This window comes from Mustela erminea, chromosome 2 (assembly GCF_009829155.1).
Source record: "Mustela erminea isolate mMusErm1 chromosome 2, mMusErm1.Pri, whole genome shotgun sequence".
Taxonomy (NCBI): domain Eukaryota; kingdom Metazoa; phylum Chordata; class Mammalia; order Carnivora; family Mustelidae; genus Mustela; species Mustela erminea.
The window spans coordinates 135,960,792-135,980,612 of NC_045615.1; the positions used below are offsets into that span (position 1 = coordinate 135,960,792).

The 19,821-nt window shown below is 34.5% G+C and overlaps 1 long non-coding RNA gene across 1 annotated transcript in view; it reads left to right on the forward strand.

Moving 5' to 3' along the window:
* LOC116585044 overlaps positions 1-16,850 on the forward strand; it is a 30,149-nt gene extending 13,299 nt beyond the window's left edge. Inside the window, exons 2-4 of the long non-coding RNA XR_004283449.1 lie at positions 8,313-8,416; positions 10,508-10,591; positions 16,790-16,850. This is a non-coding gene — a long non-coding RNA (uncharacterized LOC116585044). The remainder of the gene's footprint in view (positions 1-8,312; positions 8,417-10,507; positions 10,592-16,789) is intronic.
* Positions 16,851-19,821: the final 2,971 nt, after the last annotated feature.

The following is a 19,821-nucleotide window of genomic DNA, read 5'->3' on the forward strand; positions in this document are numbered from 1 at the left end:
CATGTTAGATAATCTTGTGCCTTTATAAAAACATTGAAAAGTAACATAGGATTTACTAATTTTGAACCATATTTCCAAACCTGCCTATTTAACAGAAGAACCTAGTGGAGATCTAAAAATAGAAATTCTGTACAATCTGATTCAGAGATTCAGTAGGTAAAATCCTGAAATTTGTATTTTTAAGAAACTTCTCATAAAAAATGTATATATGTATATACATAATATATATAAAAGAAACTTCTCAGTAGATACATTAAGTAAAGGCTATGAGAACCTGCATAAAAATCACTAAATACAATGTCAAAATGTAATTGATACATATTTGTTCAGTGATTATACAAGTAAACTACTGCTTTGCTGAATTTATCACCTTCTCAAGAACGTTAAAATAATTCCAAGAACTTAGGAAGTATTTATGAACCATTATAATATTTATCCTTCTCTTAGGGTTTGATGCCCTCATAATGAAAGGGTAGATGGGATTCACAGTCTCTGGAACTTCTTCTTACACAAATAAAATATATGTTTTGTTTTGTTTTGTTTTGTTCCTGGGAAGAAGTTTCACCTCATTCTCATTGATTCAGCAAATATGGACTACCTACAGGGATCCTTATTCAAAAGTTAAGAGCTATTGGCCTAAAGTACCCATATAGCTATTGATTTGCACGTATGCTGATCTTCCTTCTAGACCTACCACCAACATTATTTAAATTTTAAGCATAGTGCAATTACCATGAATTCATATATCCTTAGAATAAAAAGGGTAAGTGTGATCAAGAAACAAAGTCAGACAGTAAGACTTATCCACACTAATTTACACATGGAATGCCACAGGAGTTTTGTTTTGTTTTTCATAAAGGAATTCAAAATAGAAATTGGTACTTTGAGATAATTTCATCAACATTAACCCTCTTCTGTAGTTCAGTTGCCTGCCTTGCAAGAACTTTCTGCTGACAGGGCGGAGGAAGGTCATAGTTTTGATGTCCTTCTAGTCTATGTTACTTCAATCTGTCTAGTAGCTGCTGTCTTTGTGGGCTTAAAGTTGTTGGTCAACCAAATACGGACACTATAGATTGAATTGATCAATGTCACCTTGAAGAGAGATTAAAAGCTCTTTTTTGCAAGTCAGTGAAATACAAGAGCTAGGAGAGAAAGTTTACTAATATGCTGAATAGCAGAACCAAGTTTTGAAAAGCCTAGATGCAGAAATTAATATAAAGAAACTATTTAAGTTATTTTAAATCATGGTAATTGAAATGTAATTTGAAAATGGTAAAATTTTCTATTTAGATGTACAATTACACAAGTTTTAACCAATGGATACAATTGTGTAACCACTGTTGCTGTGAAGATGTAGAATATTCCCATTATTACAAGTTTCACCATGCACCTTTGTAGTTAGTCCATGTCAAGCCTGGCCCTGGAAATCACTGACTTGATTTCTACATCTATATTTTGCCTTTTGCAGAATGTAATATGCACAGAACCGTAAAGTATGCAATCTTGTATGTCTGTGTCTTTCATTTTCCAAAATAAATTTATGATTCTGCTTTATTAGGTGTTATCAATACTGGTTCCTTTATTGTTCTTTTTTTTTTAATTTTTTTTTATAAACATATATTTTTATCCCCAGGGGTACAGGTCTGTGAATCACCAGGTTTACACACTTCACAGCATTCACCAAAGCACATACCCTCCCCAGTGTCCATAATCCCACCCCCTTCTCCCAAACCCCCTCCCCCCAGCAACCCTCAGTTTGTTTTGTGAGATTAAGAGTCACTTATGGTTTGTCTCCCTCCCAATCCCATCTTGCTTCATTTATTCTTCTCCTACCCACTTAAGCCCCCATGTTGCATCACCACTTCCTCATATCAGGGAGATCATATGAGAGTTGTCTTTCTCTGCTTGACTTATTTCGCTAAGCATGATACACTCTAGTTCCATCCATGTTGTCGCAAATGGCAAGATTTCATTTCTTTTGATGGCTGCATAGTATTCCATTGTGTATATATACCACATCTTCTTGATCCATTCATCTGTTGATGGACATCTAGGTTCTTTCCATAGTTTGGCTATTGTGGACATTGCTGCTATAAACATTCGGGTGCACGTGCCCCTTTGGATCACTACGTTTGTTGTATCTTTAGGGTAAATACCCAATAGTGCAATTGCTGGGTCATAGGGCAGTTCTATTTTCAACATTTTGAGGAACCTCCATGCTGTTTTCCAGAGTGGCTGCACCAGCTTGCATTCCCACCAACAGTGTAGGAGGGTTCCCCTTTCTCCGCATCCTCGCCAGCATCTGTCATTTCCTGACTTGTTGATTTTAGCCATTCTGACTGGTGTGAGGTGATATCTCATTGTGGTTTTGATTTGTATTTCCCTGATGCCGAGTGATATGGAGCACTTTTTCATGTGTCTGTTGGCCATCTGGATGCCTTCTTTGCAGAAATATCTGTTCATGTCCACTGCCCATTTCTTGATTGGATTATTTGTTCTTTGGGTGTTGAGTTTGCTAAGTTCTTTATAGAATCTGGACACTAGTCCTTTATCTGATATGTCGTTTGCAAATATCTTCCAAATACATGGAGACTAAACAGCATCCTTCTAAAGAATGAATGGGTCAACCGGGAAATTAAAGAAGAATTGAAAAAAATCATGGAAACAAATGATAATGAAAATACAATGGTTCAAAATCTGTGGGACACAACAAAGGCAGTCCTGAGAGGAAAATATATAGCGGTACAAGCCTTTCTCAAGAAACAAGAAAGATCTCAGGTACACAACCTAACCCTACACCTAAAGGAGCTGGAGAAAGAACAAGAAAGAAACCCTAAGCCCAGCAGGAGAAGAGAAATCATAAAGATCAGAGCAGAAATCAATGAAATAGAAATCAAAAAAACAATAGAACAAATCAACGAAACTAGGAGCTGGTTCTTTGAAAGAATTAATAAAATTGATAAACCCATGGCCCGATTTATCAAAAAGAAAAGAGAAAGGACCCAAATAAATAAAATCATGAATGAAAGAGGAGAGATCACAACTGACACCAAAGAAATACAAACTATTATAAGAACATACTATGAGCAACTCTACGCCAATAAATTTGACAATCTGGAAGAAATGGATGCATTCCTAGAAACATATAAACTACCACAACTGAACCAGGAAGAAATAGAAAGCCTGAACAGACCCATAACCAGTAAGAAGATTGAAACAGTCATTAAAAGTCTCCAAACAAACAAAAGCCCAGGGCCAGACAGCTTCCCGGGGGAATTCTACCAAACATTTAAAGAAGAACTAATTCCTATTCTCCTGAAACTGTTCCAAAAAACAGAAATGGAAGGAAAACTTCCAAACTCATTTTATGAGGCCAGCATCACCTTGATCCCCAAACCAGACAAGGATCCCATCAAAAAAGAGAGCTATAGACCAATATCCTTGATGAACACAGATGCGAAAATACTCAACAAAATAATAGCCAATAGGATTCAACAGTACATTAAAAGGATTATTCACCACGACCAAGTGGGATTTATTCCAGGGCTGCAAGGTTGGTTCAACATCCGCAAATCAGTCAATGTGATACAACACATCAATAAAAGAAAGAACAAGAACCATATGATACTCTCAATAGATGCTGAAAAAACATTTGACAAAGTACAGCATCCCTTCCTGATCAAAACTCTTCAAGTGTAGGGATAGAGGGCACATACCTCAATATCATCAAAGCCATCTATGAAAAACCCACCTCAAGTATTATTCTCAATGGAGAAAAACTGAAAGCTTTTCTGCTAAGGTCAGGAACACGGCAGGGATGTCCATTATCACCACTGCTATTCAACATAGTACTAAAGGTCCTAGCCTCAGCAATCAGACAACAAAAGGAAATTAAAGGCATCCAAATCGGCAAAGAAGAAGTCAAATTATCACTCTTTGCAGATGATATGATACTATATGTGGAAAACCCAAAAGACTCCACTCCAAAACTGCTAGAACTTGTACAGGAATTCAGTAAAGTGTCAGGATATAAAATCAATGCACGGAAATCAGTTGCATTTCTCTACACCAACAGCAAGTCAGAAGAAAGAGAAATTAAGGAGTCAATCCCATTTACAATTGCACCCAAAACCATAAGATACCTAGGAATAAACCTAACCAAAGAGGCACAGAATCTATACTCAGAAAACTATAAAGTACTCATGAAAGAAATTGAGGAAGACACAAAGAAATGGAAAAATGTTCCATGCTCCTGGATTGGAAGAATAAATATTGTGAAAATGTCTATGCTACCTAAAGCAATCTACACATTTAATGCAATTCCTATCAAAGTACCATTCATCTTTTTCAAAGAAATGGAACAAATAATTCTAAAATTTATATGGAACCAGAAAAGACCTCGAATAGCCAAAGGGATATTGAAAAAGAAAGCCAACATTGGTGGCATCACAATTCCGGACTTCAAGCTCTATTACAAAGCTGTCATCATCAAGACAGCATGGTACTGGCACAAAAACAGACACATAGATCAATGGAACAGAATAGAGAGCCCAGAAATAGACCCTCAACTCTATGGTCAACTCATCTTCGACAAAGCAGGAAAGAATGTCCAATGGAAAAAAGACAGCCTCTTCAATAAATGGTGCTGGGAAAATTGGACAGCCACATGTAGAAAAATGAAATTGGACCATTTCCTTACACCACACACAAAAATAGACTCAAAATGGATGAAGGACCTCAATGTGCGAAAGGAATCCATCAAAATCCTTGAGGAGAACACAGGCAGCAACTTCTTCGACCTCAGCCGCAGCAACATCTTCCTAGGAACAACACCAAAGGCAAGGGAAGCAAGGGCAAAAATGAACTATTGGGATTTCATCAAGATCAAAAGCTTTTGCACAGCAAAGGAAACAGTTAACAAAATCAAAAGACAACTGACAGAATGGGAGAAGATATTTGCAAACGACATATCAGATAAAGGACTAGGTTCCTTTATTGTTAAACAATATTTAATTGTGTGTCTGTCTCAAGATCTATTTATTCATTCACCAGTTGATGCATATTTTTTCTTTATGCATATAGTTGCTGCTATAAATGTTTGTATATAGGTCTTTTTCTGGATATATGTCTTCATTCCCTCAGCTAGATGCCTGGGAGGGGGCTTCCTGATTGCATATTATATTATTATAGTATATTATTTATATTATTGATATCACTTTCATATTGCATCTATATCATGTTATATACATAATAAGTGCATCTTTTTTTATTTTTTATTTTTTATAAACATATATTTTTATCCCCAGTGGTACAGGTCTGTGAATCACCAGGTTTACACACTTCACAGCACTCACCAAAGCACATACCCTCCCCAATGTCCATAATCCCACCCCCTTCTCCCAACTCCCCTCCCCTCAGCAACCCTCAGTTTGTTTTGTGAGATTAAGAGTCACTTATGGTTTGTCTCCCTCCCAATTCCATCTTGTTTCATTGATTCTTCTTCTACCCACTTAAGCCCCCATAATAAGTGCATCTTAAATATTATACATGAAGTGCTAAATTGCTCTCCAAAGTGGTTGTACCATTTTGCTTTCCTGAATTCAATGTATGAGAGCGGTTCTACATCCTTGTCAACACTAAGCATTGCCATTTTTTTTAGTCATGCTAATATGTGTGTAATCAATCTCATTTGGGTTTTGATTTGCATTTCCCCAATAAATAATGAACTTCCTGAGTGTGTTTGTTTGCAATCTATGTCTCTTTTATAAGGAAGAGTCTGTTCAATTCTTTTCTACTTTTAGTGGATGTATTATTGTTATTATTATTATGAATTATGAGAGTTCATACAAGCCTTTTAATGGATATAAACATATTGTGCTTCATAGATGCCATGTTTTGTACAAATTGAAGTTTTGTGACAAGTCTGCATCAGGCCAGTCCGTTTGTGCTATTTTTCCAACATTTGTTCCTTTGTGTCTCTGTGTCATGTTTTGGTAATGCTTACAATATTTCAATTTTTTCATTATCGTTATATTTGTTATGGTGATGTTACTATTGTAATTGTTTTGGGGAACCATAAACCATGTCCATATAGGATGACAAATTTAATTGATAAATATTGTGTAGGTTCTGACTGCTTCGCTAACTAGCCATTCCCCCTCCTTCCTCCTCTCCTCAGGACTCCCTATTCCCTGAGATACAGCAATATTAAAATCAAGCCAGTTAATAATGCTACAATGGTCTCTAAGTGTTTATGTGAAAGAAAGCTGTATGTCTCTCCCTTTAAATCAAAAGCTACAAACGATTAAATTTAGTGAGGAAGGTATGTCAAAAGCCAAGATAGGTGGAAAGCTAAGCCTCTTGGGTCCGCTAGCCAAGTTGTGAATGCAAAGGAAAAGTTCTTGAAGCCAACACAAAGTTCTATTCCAGTGAACACATGAATGATAAGAAGGAGAAACAGTCTTAACTGCTGATATGGAAAAAGTTTGACTGGTTTGAATAAAAGATCACCAGTCACAATATTCCCTTAAGCCAAAGGCTAATCTAGAGCATGGGCCTAGCTCTTCTCAACTCTGTGAAGGCTGAGAGAGGTGAGGAAGCTGCAGAAGAAAAGTCTGAAGCCAGCAGAGGGTGCTTCATGAAGTTTAAGAAAGAAAGCCATCTCCAGACCATAAAGGTGCAAGGTAGAGCAGCAACTGCTGTTGGAGAAGCTGCCGCAAATTATTCAGAAGACTTAGCTAGAAATAGTTAAGGAAGGTAGCTACACTAAACAACAGATTTTCAGTAGAGATAAAATAGCCTTGTATTGGAAGAAGATGCCATCTTGGACTTTTAGAGCTAGAGAGGACAAGTTAATGGTGGCTTCAAGGTTTCAAAAGATAGGCTGACTCTCCTGTTAGGGACCTAATGTAGCTGGTAACTTTAAGTTGAAGCCAAGGTGCGTTTACCATTCCAAAACTTCTAGGGCCCTTAAGAGTTATGCTAAGTCTGCTCTGCCTGTGCTCTTTAAATGACACAACAAAGCCTGGATGACAGCACATCTATTTATAACACGGTTTACTGAATATTTTAAGCCCACTATTGAGATCTGCTGCTCAGAAAAAAGACTTATTTCAAAATATTACTGCTCGGGGGTAGCTGGATGGCTCAGTTGATAGAGCATGTGGCTCAGGGTTGTGAGTTCAAGCCCCACATTGGGTGTGGAGATTACTTAAAAATGATATCTTAAAATATATATATTATATATATAATATATATATTCTTGTTAACAGTGAACCTAGTTACCCCAGAGCTCTGATGGAGTTGTATGAGATTAATGTTGTTTTCAAGTCTGCTAACACAGCATCCATTTTGCATTCCATGGATCAGAGAGTAAAAATTTCAACGTTAAAGTCCTATTATTGGGTGGGGGCATGGGTGAGCCTGGTGACGGGTATTAAGGAGGACACAGATTTCATGGAGCACTGGATGTTATATGCAAACAATGAACCATGGAACACTATATCAAAAACTAATGATGTACTGTATGGTGACTAACATAATAAAAAATAAATGAGAAAAAAATAAAGTCTTATTATTTAAGAAATATAAATTTTGTAAGGATATAGCTGCCATAGATAGTTGATTCCTCTAATGGTGAGTGAATTGAAAATCTTCTGGAAGGATTCACCATTCTAGATGCCATTAAGAACATTTGTGATTCATGGTAAGAGGTCAAAATATCAACATGAAACAGGAGTTTGGAAGAAGTGGATTCCAAACTTTATGGAGAACTTTGAGGGGTTCAAGACTCAGTGGAAGAAGTAGCTGTAGATGTGGTAGATATAACAAGAGAACTAGGACTGAAGATAGGACTGAGTTGCTGTAATATCATGATAAAACTTTAATGGGTGAGGAGTTCTTTCTTGGGGATGAGCAAAAAAAGTGGTTTCTTAAGATGGAATCTACTTCTGGGACACTTAGGTGGCTCAGTTGGTTAAACACCCAACTCTTAATTTCAGCTCAGGTCATGATCTCAGGGTCCTGAGATAACTGGGTCTGTGTTCAGCACAGAGTCTGCTTGAGATTTCCTCTCTCCTGGTGAAAATGCTGCAAAGACTGGTAAAATGACAACAAAGCAATTAAAACATTACATAAACATAGCTGATAAAAATGCCAAGATTTGACAGGATTCCAATTGGGAAAGAAGTTCTACTGTGGGTAAAATGTTATCAAATAGCATCACATGCTAGAGAGAAATTGTCCACAAAAGAACAAATAGATATAGAAGTCTTCATTGTTGCCTTTTTTTCATTGTTGTCTTATTGCCACAGCCACCCAACCATCAACAACCACCACCACGATGTCAGCAGCCATTAATGGGAGGCAAACTTCCACCAGCAAAAAAGTTTACAACTCACTGAAAGCTCAGATGATGGTTAGTGTTTTTTTAGCAACATAGCATTTTTTAAAATTAAGGTATTTATATTGTGTTTTTAAAACATAATGATAATACACACTTAATAGACTAAAGTATAGTATAAACATAACCTTTATATGCACTGAGAAACCAAATAACTCATTTAACTCACTTTATTACAGTAGTCTGGAAACAAACCTGTAGTATCTCTGAGGTATGTCTGTATAAAATTTGTAAATATTTTCTCCAATTATGTAGTTTGTCTTTTTATATCATTTAGCTCTTTGAAGACCAGAAATTTTTAGTTTCAATGAAGTACAGTTATCAATTTGGCTTTCTTTTATCGTTTCTGCTGTGTGTGTCCTGTCTAAAAACACTTTGCTGATTCCAAAGTCAAAAGGATTTTCTCATATGACTTCTTTAGAAGTAGTTGTGGTTTGTGCTTAATTTTATGATTCAATTTGTGTTAGTTTCTATTTACTTTGCAAATTATGCATCAAATCTTTTTTTGTGTGTAGATATCCAATTGGTGCATCGACATTTTTTGGAAAGACTATTCTTTTTCCATTGATTTTTTTTTGTCATTTTCTGGTGGAAATTAATTTGTAATAAATGTGTAGTCCTATTTCTGGACTGTTTAGTCTGGTCCAGTGATCTTCATGTCTATCCTTATGCCAATATCAAACTATCTAGATTACTGTAGATTTAAATCTTGAAACCAACTATTGGGAGTTCTACTCTATTCTTGGTTTTCAAAAATTCTTTGATTATTTTAGGTTTTTTACTTACCTATAAATATTTTAGAATAAACTTTTCAATCTATAACAAAATCAAATTGTCCCCCAACCCATGGGAAAAAAAAAAAAAAAAAAAGCCCTGCTAGGATTTTGTTTGAAATTGCACTGGATCCACAAATCAATTTGGGATCATTGATATTTTAACAATACTGGAAGATACACTTTTTTTTTTTTTTTTTTAAAGATCTTATTTACTTGACAGACAGAGAGAGAACACAAGCAGAGTGAATGGGAGAGGGAGAGGCAGGTTTCCTGCCATGCAGGGAGCCTTATGTGAGGCTTGATCCCAGGAACCTGGGATTGTGACCTGAACCAAAGGAAGCCACTTAAGCCACTTAGTGATTGAGCCACCCAGGTACCCCCTGGAGGATATACTTTTATGTGCATTTCTGTTTTCCATGTTTTTGCTTTTTTGGTGTTTTTTTTTTCCTCCAATGGTGTAATGAGGCAATAATTGTCATCTGGCTTGCTTTATTTCTAGTCAATACATTTAAGACAATTTCTGTATTTTTCTTGATATGTAAAGTTTCCTTTATTTCCCTTGATTGCATTCATGATTTTCTTTTTTTATTTCTCTCCCCACATTTTGAATAAGATAGGTCCAGGTAGGTGGGGTTTGATTTGTTCTCTTAACATATATGCTGATAGGGGTTCTATGCTTTTCTTGGACATTATCTCTTCAAATATTTTCTCTCACCCCAATTCTCTTCTCCTTCTGGTTCTCTAATTACACATATGCTTGCCTGTTTCCTATTGTTTCTCTGCTTGGGATTCTCTCTTTTTTCTTTTCTCTCTTCTTTTGTGTCAGTATAATAATAAACCCGTCAAAGGAATTATTCATCTCCAAGAGTGTTTTTTAAAAATTCTAGCATTTTTATTTTACTTTTTTAAGTTAGCCTACATTTTGTTAAATTTTTTCATACGTGTATATTGTCTACCTTTTTAAATCCTGTAATATTAATTTTAGTTGTTTACTTATAGTCAAGTATCAGGCCATTTCTGAGTCTGATTTCACTGATTGCTTTATCTCTTGAAAATAATTTTAATATTTTGTTTTACATTTTTGTGTGCCTCAATTTTTAAGTAAATATCAGAAATCATATATACAATGACAAAGATTAAAAATAATATTTATTATTAGAAATAGGTATACTGTTAGTGTAGGGGATGTGCTTATTTAGTTCATAGCTGAACTCAATTTGGGTTTTGTTATTGGTGTTGGTATCTTCAGGGATACTATGATGGTTAATGCTATATGTCAACTTGACTTGACTAAGGGATGACTACATAGTTGATAAAACATTTTTCCCAGGTGTGTCTGTGAAGATCATTCCAGAAGAAATCAGCATTTGAATTGGTGGACTGAGTAGAGAATGACCGACCCTCACCAATGAAGGTAGGCATTATCTAATCTGTTGATGACTTGAATAAAACAAAAAGGCAGAATAAGGCAAGGCATGATTCATCTGCTTTCTCTGCTTGAGCTGGGACATAACTCTTCTCCTGCCCTTGGAAGTCAGTGCTTCTGATTCTTGAACTCTGGGGCAGAAAGTCATACTTTGGGCCTTTGGACTCAGATTAAGATTTGCACCATTTGTTCTCCTTGTTCTTGGGCTTTTGGGTTTGAACTCAAACTGCACCACCAGTTTATGCCTCCAGCTTGGAGATAACAGATCATGGGAGTTTTCAGTCTCCGTAATAGCACAAGACAATTTCTTATTGTAAATCTTTTCCTACACATCTGTATATGCATACCCTATTAATTCAGTTTCTCTGAAGAGCCCTGGCTAATACAGATACATAATTTTCAAATCCCTCTATCACTGGGCTATTGTTACCTTGTATATAAGGCAAGGAGTACAGTGCTAGGCATTTTTTTTTTTTTGGTGTTTCTGCTCCTTTTCCATCTTTAGTCAGTTTTGCACACCTGCACCCTAAGTAGGATCTTTCTATACATTTTTGTCTTTTCTCAGGTGCCAGACTGTTGCTGCTTGAACTGCCTGCAGTGCACAGATAGTGGTTTGCTATTTCCCTGGTCCAGTCACAGTCTTGACTAACCCTGTGTTACTAGACTTTGGAGTAGAAATTTCTGTGCTTTATTCTCTTCCTCCTCTTGGCAGCCAAACTCTTCCTTCTATATATGGTTGGTCTTGGGACAGTGTTTCCTGTCTTTTCCCAGTGATACTAGATGTATGCTTTGTCATACATAGAATTCTAAGCCTCAGTCCCCTATTCCTTTCTTCAGGGGTAGAAGTTTTTGCTTCTATTCCTCCCCCAGAAGCAATATCTTTTTCTGCATCCTGATGTGAAACTGTTTTCTGCCTCTTTCCTAGTGGTGCTATCTTTTAGATGGCAGGAAAGAAGCATCCAGGAAGACAGTCAGGGCTTTGAGCCTGTCACCACCATGTCACCCTCTGGCCGCCTATCATTTCATGTCACAAAATATAACTTTCTCCATTTTTTTGTTTTGTTTTGCTTTGTTTTTATCTTGTCCTCAAACTTCCTTGTGAAAATAAAGTGCTATTAAGAAAAGCTTTCTAGGGACGCCTGGGTGGCTCAGTTCGTTAAGCAGATGCCTTTGGCTCAGGTCATGATCCCAGCATCCTGGGATCGAGTTCCACATCAGGCTCCTTATTCTGTAGGAAGCCTGCTTCTCCCTCTGCCACTCTGTCTGCCTGTGCTCACTCTCTTTCTCTCTGACAAATAAATAAAAATAAAATCTAAAAAAAAAAAAAAAAAGCTTTCTAGTTAACATGGACTCCCGTTTTATCTGGGAGCCCCTAGCTATTCCAAACTGGTGTGTTAGCCTGAGTTTACCTGTAATTATTATTATTATTTATTTTTTTTTTATCTCTTCTTACTTAGTTGTATGGTGATCTCCTTCTTCTAAACTGCCAAAAGTGGAACAGTTCTGTGTCCCCTCTGTCCTCTTTAGGAATTGGTTTATGTAGTTGCTTTTAACCTTAGTAGTCTGATGGGCTCAAAGAAAGTATTGATTTTGTAGGTTATTAATCTTTTTCTTGTTGTTAGGGTAGCAGCAACATTCATTGCAGCTTCCTACATCCTAAGCAGAAATGAAAGTCTACTCTTAGCTGTACAAAAATAATTATACAATGACAGAAAAAGTAAGGATTGGAATGATTATAGTCCATGTAAAAAGAAGTCAAAACACCACAGCTTTTATGTAAATGCATATCAAAATTTAAATTAATAAAACCCTTTTAAAGAATAAGGAAAACAAAGTTTAAACTGAATGTTGAAGTAAACTACATTTGTACATTTTGTACATTTTGTACATTTTGTACATTTTAATTCTGGCTTTCCTACATAAAGAGGAACATTAACAAATGAAAAGTTATGACATTTGAGAACAATCTAGGAGACTAAAGGATTAGTGTATGACACAGGTTGTTTAGGAGACAAATTAGAAATCAAATTAAGTAGAAAAATATGATAGCTATCTTGGTGTAGCTCCCTGTGGAGAATAAAGCTGATACTTATAAGTAGAAAAGTGAATATGTATTCACTTAATAGGAATTAGTAAAAAGAGAAATGTAGTTTGAGATAAATGTTTTATTTATTTATTCATTTTATTTACTTTTTCTCAGTTCTTGTACTTTTCTAAATATGTGAGTGTAAACAAATTACATAACCTCTCAGAGTTCAATATGCAGATTTGTAAAATGGAGACAAAAATATCAAATTGACACATGGTTTGCCAAAGCATTTTTCCAATTTAAGACATGCTTTGAAATTGTTGGTTATCATTATTACCAAAAATTGAGGATACCAACAATGAAAGAATGTATCATTTAGTATATGTCCACTATATGGTAGGCATATGCTTATGTACTTTATATAAATTATTCCATTTAAAATAAATTTATAAAGCTTTTGCATTTTAACCATTCTATCATCTAGTTTCTTGGATTATTGATCTCTACCTCTGCTCAAATTCAGAGATTCATCACCATTTCTGTACCTAACTGCCCCCTCTCTGAAACTATAAATCGGTATTTAATACTCAGATCAGAAATATATTTTGTGCCTCTTGTCTCCTTTTCTTTGAGTTTGTCATTAGTGATTCTTCTTGCCATTAAAGTATTAAGAATTAAGATAGAAATTTGTGAGTCCATGAGAAAACAGCCAAGGATATATCTCAGTATACTTAATGAAGACCATTTAAAAGGAATACATAGAGTCTTAATGATACAAATATGTATTGTCTAACCCTGTTGATCAGAGCTCAGTGTTCTTTGTAAAGGTGTGATGTCAAAGCCATGTGAGAGGATTTACTATTGTGCTTTACACACAAACACCAATTCCATAGGATTTTATTTATTTCCAAAAATTAATTCCAAAAAATAGTTATAGTTGACTTTTTAAAAAATAATTGACTCTTGAAAGATGTGGGAGATAGGGCCACCAACCCCTGTGAGGTCAAAATCCATGTAGACCTTTTGATTCCATGAAAAATTAATTACTAATAACCAACTGTTAACCAGAAGCTGATGTTACTGTTAACATAAGTAGTCAATTAATGCATACTTTGTGTTATGTATTATATGCTATATTCTTACAACAAGATGAAATCAAGTACAGAAATTGTTAAGAGAATCATAAAGAAGAGAAAATACATTTACAGTAGCATGCTATATTTACTGAAAAAAGTCCACATATAAATGAACCCATATAGTTCAAATCCATGTTGTTCAAGGGTCAACTGCATTTGATTCAAATAAATGAAAATGAAAATACTGGATTCAAGAGACTTGAGGTTCCTATCTTGTAAGGATTCTTAAAGGCTTATGTGTTCTATGAATTTCCAAGAAGGGTCATCTAAAATCTCCATCTTCATTTTGTTGTTTTGTTTTGTTTGTTTTCTTAGACTAGCTCACAGCTTAAAGATTCTACAGAATGTTTTACAAAACACTTTGTTATATTAAAAAATGACTTCACTATAGTGTCTTCTCTGTATATTTCCCACACAAACATTTGATAGTTTTGGAACACTGGTTTAGCATTCAGTGATTTGACTTACTACACAAATATCTTTTATCTGGAGATAAGAAGTAGATTTCACAATTGAAAAAGAAAATTGAGACCTGGGGGGGGAAAACTATATCAGAAAAACTAATTGAAAGCTTCTAGAATATTTGAAAGAAAAAATTAGTTGAAATTAGATATTATTCTAAAATATTTGCATACTCAAAGTAAGCTATTGAGATTAAAAATTATGTCAGTATGTAAAATTAATAATATGTGCCATTAAAAGAACAATTACTTTTTAGTAGTATTTGTATTAAATCTATTTGTATAGATTTTTCATTTCATTTAATCCTTAGAAAAAATCTTCTACTTTAATAGTATATTTATTTTATAAACAAAACAGAAGAAACTCAGAGAAGTTAAATAACTTGCCCAGGGTTACACAGCTACTTAATGGCAGAGTTGGTATTTAAATCTCAGATCTTCCTAACTCCAGAACCCTACTGTTTTCCACTATACTTCAAAAGAATTTAAGTAGCTGCTTAAAGATAAGAGCATATTTGCTTCATTTAAGTAACATGATGCCAGCAAAACATCAAAGAAGGAAATTGCAAATTAGATACCAATGGTAAAAAACCATTCGTTTCTTTAATCATAAGAGAAACTTGAGACTTGAATACCCAAAATAACTAAAACCATGTTTCCTACCTATATTTAAAGATATTTTCTCAATCTTTCCTTTGTTCACTCTAATTTATTAGATGCGTGGGTTCGTTAATAGTACTTTATGATTGCAAATTAAACTCAGGATATCAGAATCTGCTAATGAAGAAAAATCAGTCTCACAACATCAGCTCAAGTGTCTTTATTATAATGTCTCATTAAAGAGATCATAAGCTTACTCAAAGACAAGATTAAATAATCACGATGTAGCAGAGGTGAACATAATTTATCAGGTATAGAAGTACAAGCAGTAAAGTTGACTGCAGTGAAATACTAAAAAATAAAAACCATTCGTATAAGCAATATGTGCCATAGTCTCTGAATCTTTAAGTCACTGTCTGGTAAAATAGATGCTTGGTAATATCTCAAAGATATTTGAAGCTAGTATTATATAACTCAAAGCAGAGAAGAGTTCTGTCAGGTTATGATATTTCCTTGTAGGACAATTTCCAATGAAGTCTGCAGCAAATTCTGATAAATTAAGCTTACACTGAGCTTCACCTTATGCATTACATGTGATATTGACTACTACACGATTACAAAGTCAGGTCCTGAGCTATTGTTGATGATGATTCACTGGGAGTATCATTTGTGCAAATGGGAGTTTTGTTTTATGTTGAACAGAGGAACTCTTGTAACCAAAGGGATTTAAAGTATAACTCATCTCTAGCTACCAGACAAAAGAACATTGATACCTTTGGGAACTCATGGATTCAATGCAGGTTCAAGAGACAAAATTATTCAGATCGGAGATAGAGATCAGTCATTACAGTGACAGGGAGAAAAGACTTCAGTAACAAGAGACTTGAAGTGAAATATAAGCATTTCAGAATTGACTGGAAGGGGGCACCTGGGTGGCTCAGTGGATTAAAGCCTCTGCCTTCAGCTCAGGTCATGATCCCAGGGTTCTGGGTTGGAGCCCCACATTGGGCTCTCTGCTCCGAGGGGAGCCGCCTGCTTCCTCCTCTCTCTCTCTTCCTGCCTCTCTGCCTACTTGTGATCTCTGTCCTTCAAATAAATAAATAAAATCTTAAAAAAAAAAAAAAAAGAATTGACTGGAAGACATGGAAAAGAACATGGTGAATGCCAGGAAAAAAAAAAAAAAAAACACTAGAAGACAGCTTCTTTTTTATTAAAAAAAAAAAAAAAGTAAATGTTATTTATTACTTAATGCAGAGAAACTGGAAAGCAATTTAAAAAGTCATCCTCCTTTTGAGTTCATTGGATAATAATGATATAGTAAATCCCATATACTTTTCATAAATGAGTGTAAACTTAGTTATGCCTAATAAATCCTTTAGTCAATTTCAAATATTTCTGAGTTAAAACAAAGATGAAAATACCTCAGTACCATTTAATATAGATATATGAACCATTTGGATATTTTCTGAATGTTAGAATTAAGATTCTTGTTCCCAGAATGAAGAAAATCAGGAATAAAGTCTCTTTCTCGAATATTTCTGCCATAACAAACTTTAATTCTATTTGAGTATTACGCCCCTCACAATAACATTTACCTCTATACTCTGAAAAATTTATATTCTCTGCTTATCTTTTAAATAAGCTGAGATTTTGGAGGTAAGGAAATTATGTATTATCCATCTTCACGTCTCTAGAGCTTAATATATGCATGGAATACAATGAGTAGGCTCACTGAAATAAGCAATTAAGTAGAATGTATAAAGACTAATACAAAGAGAAGCAATATGTCATTGCATACATAGGACTGGAACATGGGTTAAGAATTGGTCTTAGATGGTGATTCTGGCATTAATGTAAGCATGTTTTAAGGCTTAAGTTTCTATGTTTGACATTGTAGAGCTTGAATTATATCAGTTGTTTTTAAACATTTAGTTTATTTTTTATTCTTTGTTTGTTTTAGTTATAGAGTCCTGTTCTCAGAAGAAAACTTGCCACAAATCCCAATATACAAACAAAGGTGAAGACAGAGTTGAAGTGGATAAATCAGGGGCATAGGTAATGGAGCCCTGCCTGCTTCTTCCATTGTTGTTTTTTCTTACATGTACCATTCAAAAATAATCCTTAATCTCTTAAATGAGAATTGTAGTCTAGTTGAAAACCATCTTTCTACTACATGATCTTTAAGCAATGGGTAGATTAAAAAATACTGTATTTGTAAAATGTGTTTTAAATAATAAAATATATAATATATAAATATAAATCATATAACATTAAAATATTAATAAATAATTTATAAATAAAAAAGCTAAATAAAATATATAAAATATAATAATGTAGCTTTTATAACTAACATACCATCACCCTACCCTGTTCTTGGCACGGCTGCTGTGATTGAGCAATTGTCAGGATTTCCTGCATAATCCATTAAAATGATCAATATGATGTTAAGAATGTAAGATTTCTCTACTTACTTTTAAATGAATTTGCTCTCAGTCTTATAATTATGTGTGACCCCTTTTTTTTTTTATTTTTTTTATTTTTTTTTATTTCCAGCGTAACAGTATTCATTATTTTTGCACCACACCCCGTGCTCCATGCAATCCGTGCCCTCTATAATACCCACCACCTGGTACCCCAACCTCCCACCCCCCCGTCCCTTCAAAACCCTCAGATTGTTTTTCAGAGTCCATAGTCTCTCATGGTTCACCTCCCCTTCCAATTTCCCCCAACTCCCTTCTCCACTCTAAGTCCCCATGTCCTCCATGCTATTTGTTATGCTCCACAAATAAGTGAAACCATATGATAATTGACTCTCTCTGCTTGACTTATTTCACTCAGCATAATCTCTTCCAGTCCCGTCCGTGTTGCTACAAAAGTTGGGTATTCATCCTTTCTGATGGAGGCATAATACTCTATCCCTTTTAATATACCTTCTCTTTAATGTCTAACCAAGTTGTAGCTACTGAGGGAGTATACAAAACAAGAAAGTTAATTCAATATTAAAGACTCTTTTTCAAGTGTGGTTAATTTGAATTCCACAATTTACTCTTCAACTACTTTATAAGACAGTTTTCTTAATCTAATTAAATCATTGCCATACTCATGAATTTAATGAGTACAGTTCTATAGTAAACGTTTCCCTAAAAAATCCTTAAAATATTAATGAAAAATAATTTTAAATTGTTATTACAGGTTTGTCATTATTTAAAAATGGTGCAGGTTGTGTTCTACTTGATAATGACTTTGTAATCTTGGCTTGAATGTGATTACAGATATTTAGTTCTTTCTTATTATTAATTTTATTTTAGTAGTATGTTCTGATGAATAAAATACTTAAAAATACTATTTGACTTTTCTGAAAATGAAAGACAAACATTCTTCTGAAATTATTCACTGCTAAAGAAATAGAATAAAATCTTTGTCATATGTTTCAGATGTAAAATTTAAACCTAACGTAGGTTTTATAGTTTACATCTGTGAATTAAAAAATTATTTTGAATAAGTCTCATATATGCCTTTTCTATTTATATATTCAGCAAGAGAACATTAGTGTAAAAGATTCAGGTAAACACAGCCCTGACTTTTATGGAAGCTATATAGTAAACAGAAAACAAAACCTCAATTAATAATAATAATAATAATAATACCTACAGTTTTTTTGAGTGTGCTTTGCTTGTGCCTGACACTCTTCTAATACTTTTAAAGATGTTAAACAGAAAGGAATTTAGTAATAAACTAAGGTTTAAACCTCTTGGGAAATATTCCCTAAACCTCTTCATGATGAGGAAATTTTAAGATCAGAAAGCCATTACTGCAATTATTAGCTGCAAGGCAACTGATTTATAGTTATAATCAGAAATTAGGAATTACCCTCTAGCATGCTGGATTCAGAGCCATTTCACTAATCCCCTAGAAGAAGAAGAAAAAAATTCCTTTGGACCCCTCTTAGCCCAGTTAGTTTAGCTCATTTCCAAATTCACGTCTCACACTAATTTATCTGGTTGGCAAAACTGAAATCAGAAATGAGGTCCTAATACCTAGGAAACTGGAAAAGATAGTTTCAGCACATTTAAAGGAAATTAGAATAGTTTTTCAAGTGGACCAGTCTACCCCAAATCCTGCTTTTGTGTGCTAAGATGGTACATTATTTTACAAATTGAGATTGCTTGGTTCAAAAATTGGATCAAGGCAGAGGATCAAGGAAACCTATATATCTCCTCCAAGCCTATATATCATGAATTGGTATAAATATTATTTTTGTTAAAGGAAAACCCCTAATAGCCCTGGGAAACAAAAGTACACGATAAAGAGGCCATGTATTTTGGATAGATAATTTTTAAGATAGATAATTTTTAAGAGCATAATGAAGAAGAAAGAAGACGATGCACACCTACCACAATGCATATACAAAGCCAGCCACTGCAAAGGTTATTGTAATTCCATGATATTCCAAAATTAGCACAAAGAAATAAGGGATGGAGAGGAACTCCTTAGTCAATTCTCAGAGTTAGTATTAAATTAATAATATACGTTCCCTTGAATTAAATGTGTTACAGCATTGCTGTCTGTTAACAGGGGTCAGAGGTGGGGGGAGGTGACTAAAAGAAAAACATAAGAGAGCCTAGAAATTTGGGACACCTCAAAAAGTCAATATCCCAAGAATAAAATTCTCTTTATTTTGGCAATTAGGAAGGCACATAACCATGCTTTCTCTGCTTCTCCCATATAGTCTCAAGTAAAACCTGCCAGGTAACACTTCACCTACTTACACAGAATATAAAGACAGCCTCCCTCTCCCTGTCCCAATTCTGGGATAAAACTTGTTTGGGAAATCAACCTATACCACTTGAATGGATTTATATAGGTACATTAAGTACCTATATAAAGAAATCTGCATTTTCCTTCCTTAATGTAATAAATTTTCTAGAATTTTGAGGTAATTCATAAACCTAAAGAAAAGGACAAAAGTGAGTGACCAAAATAACTGAACCC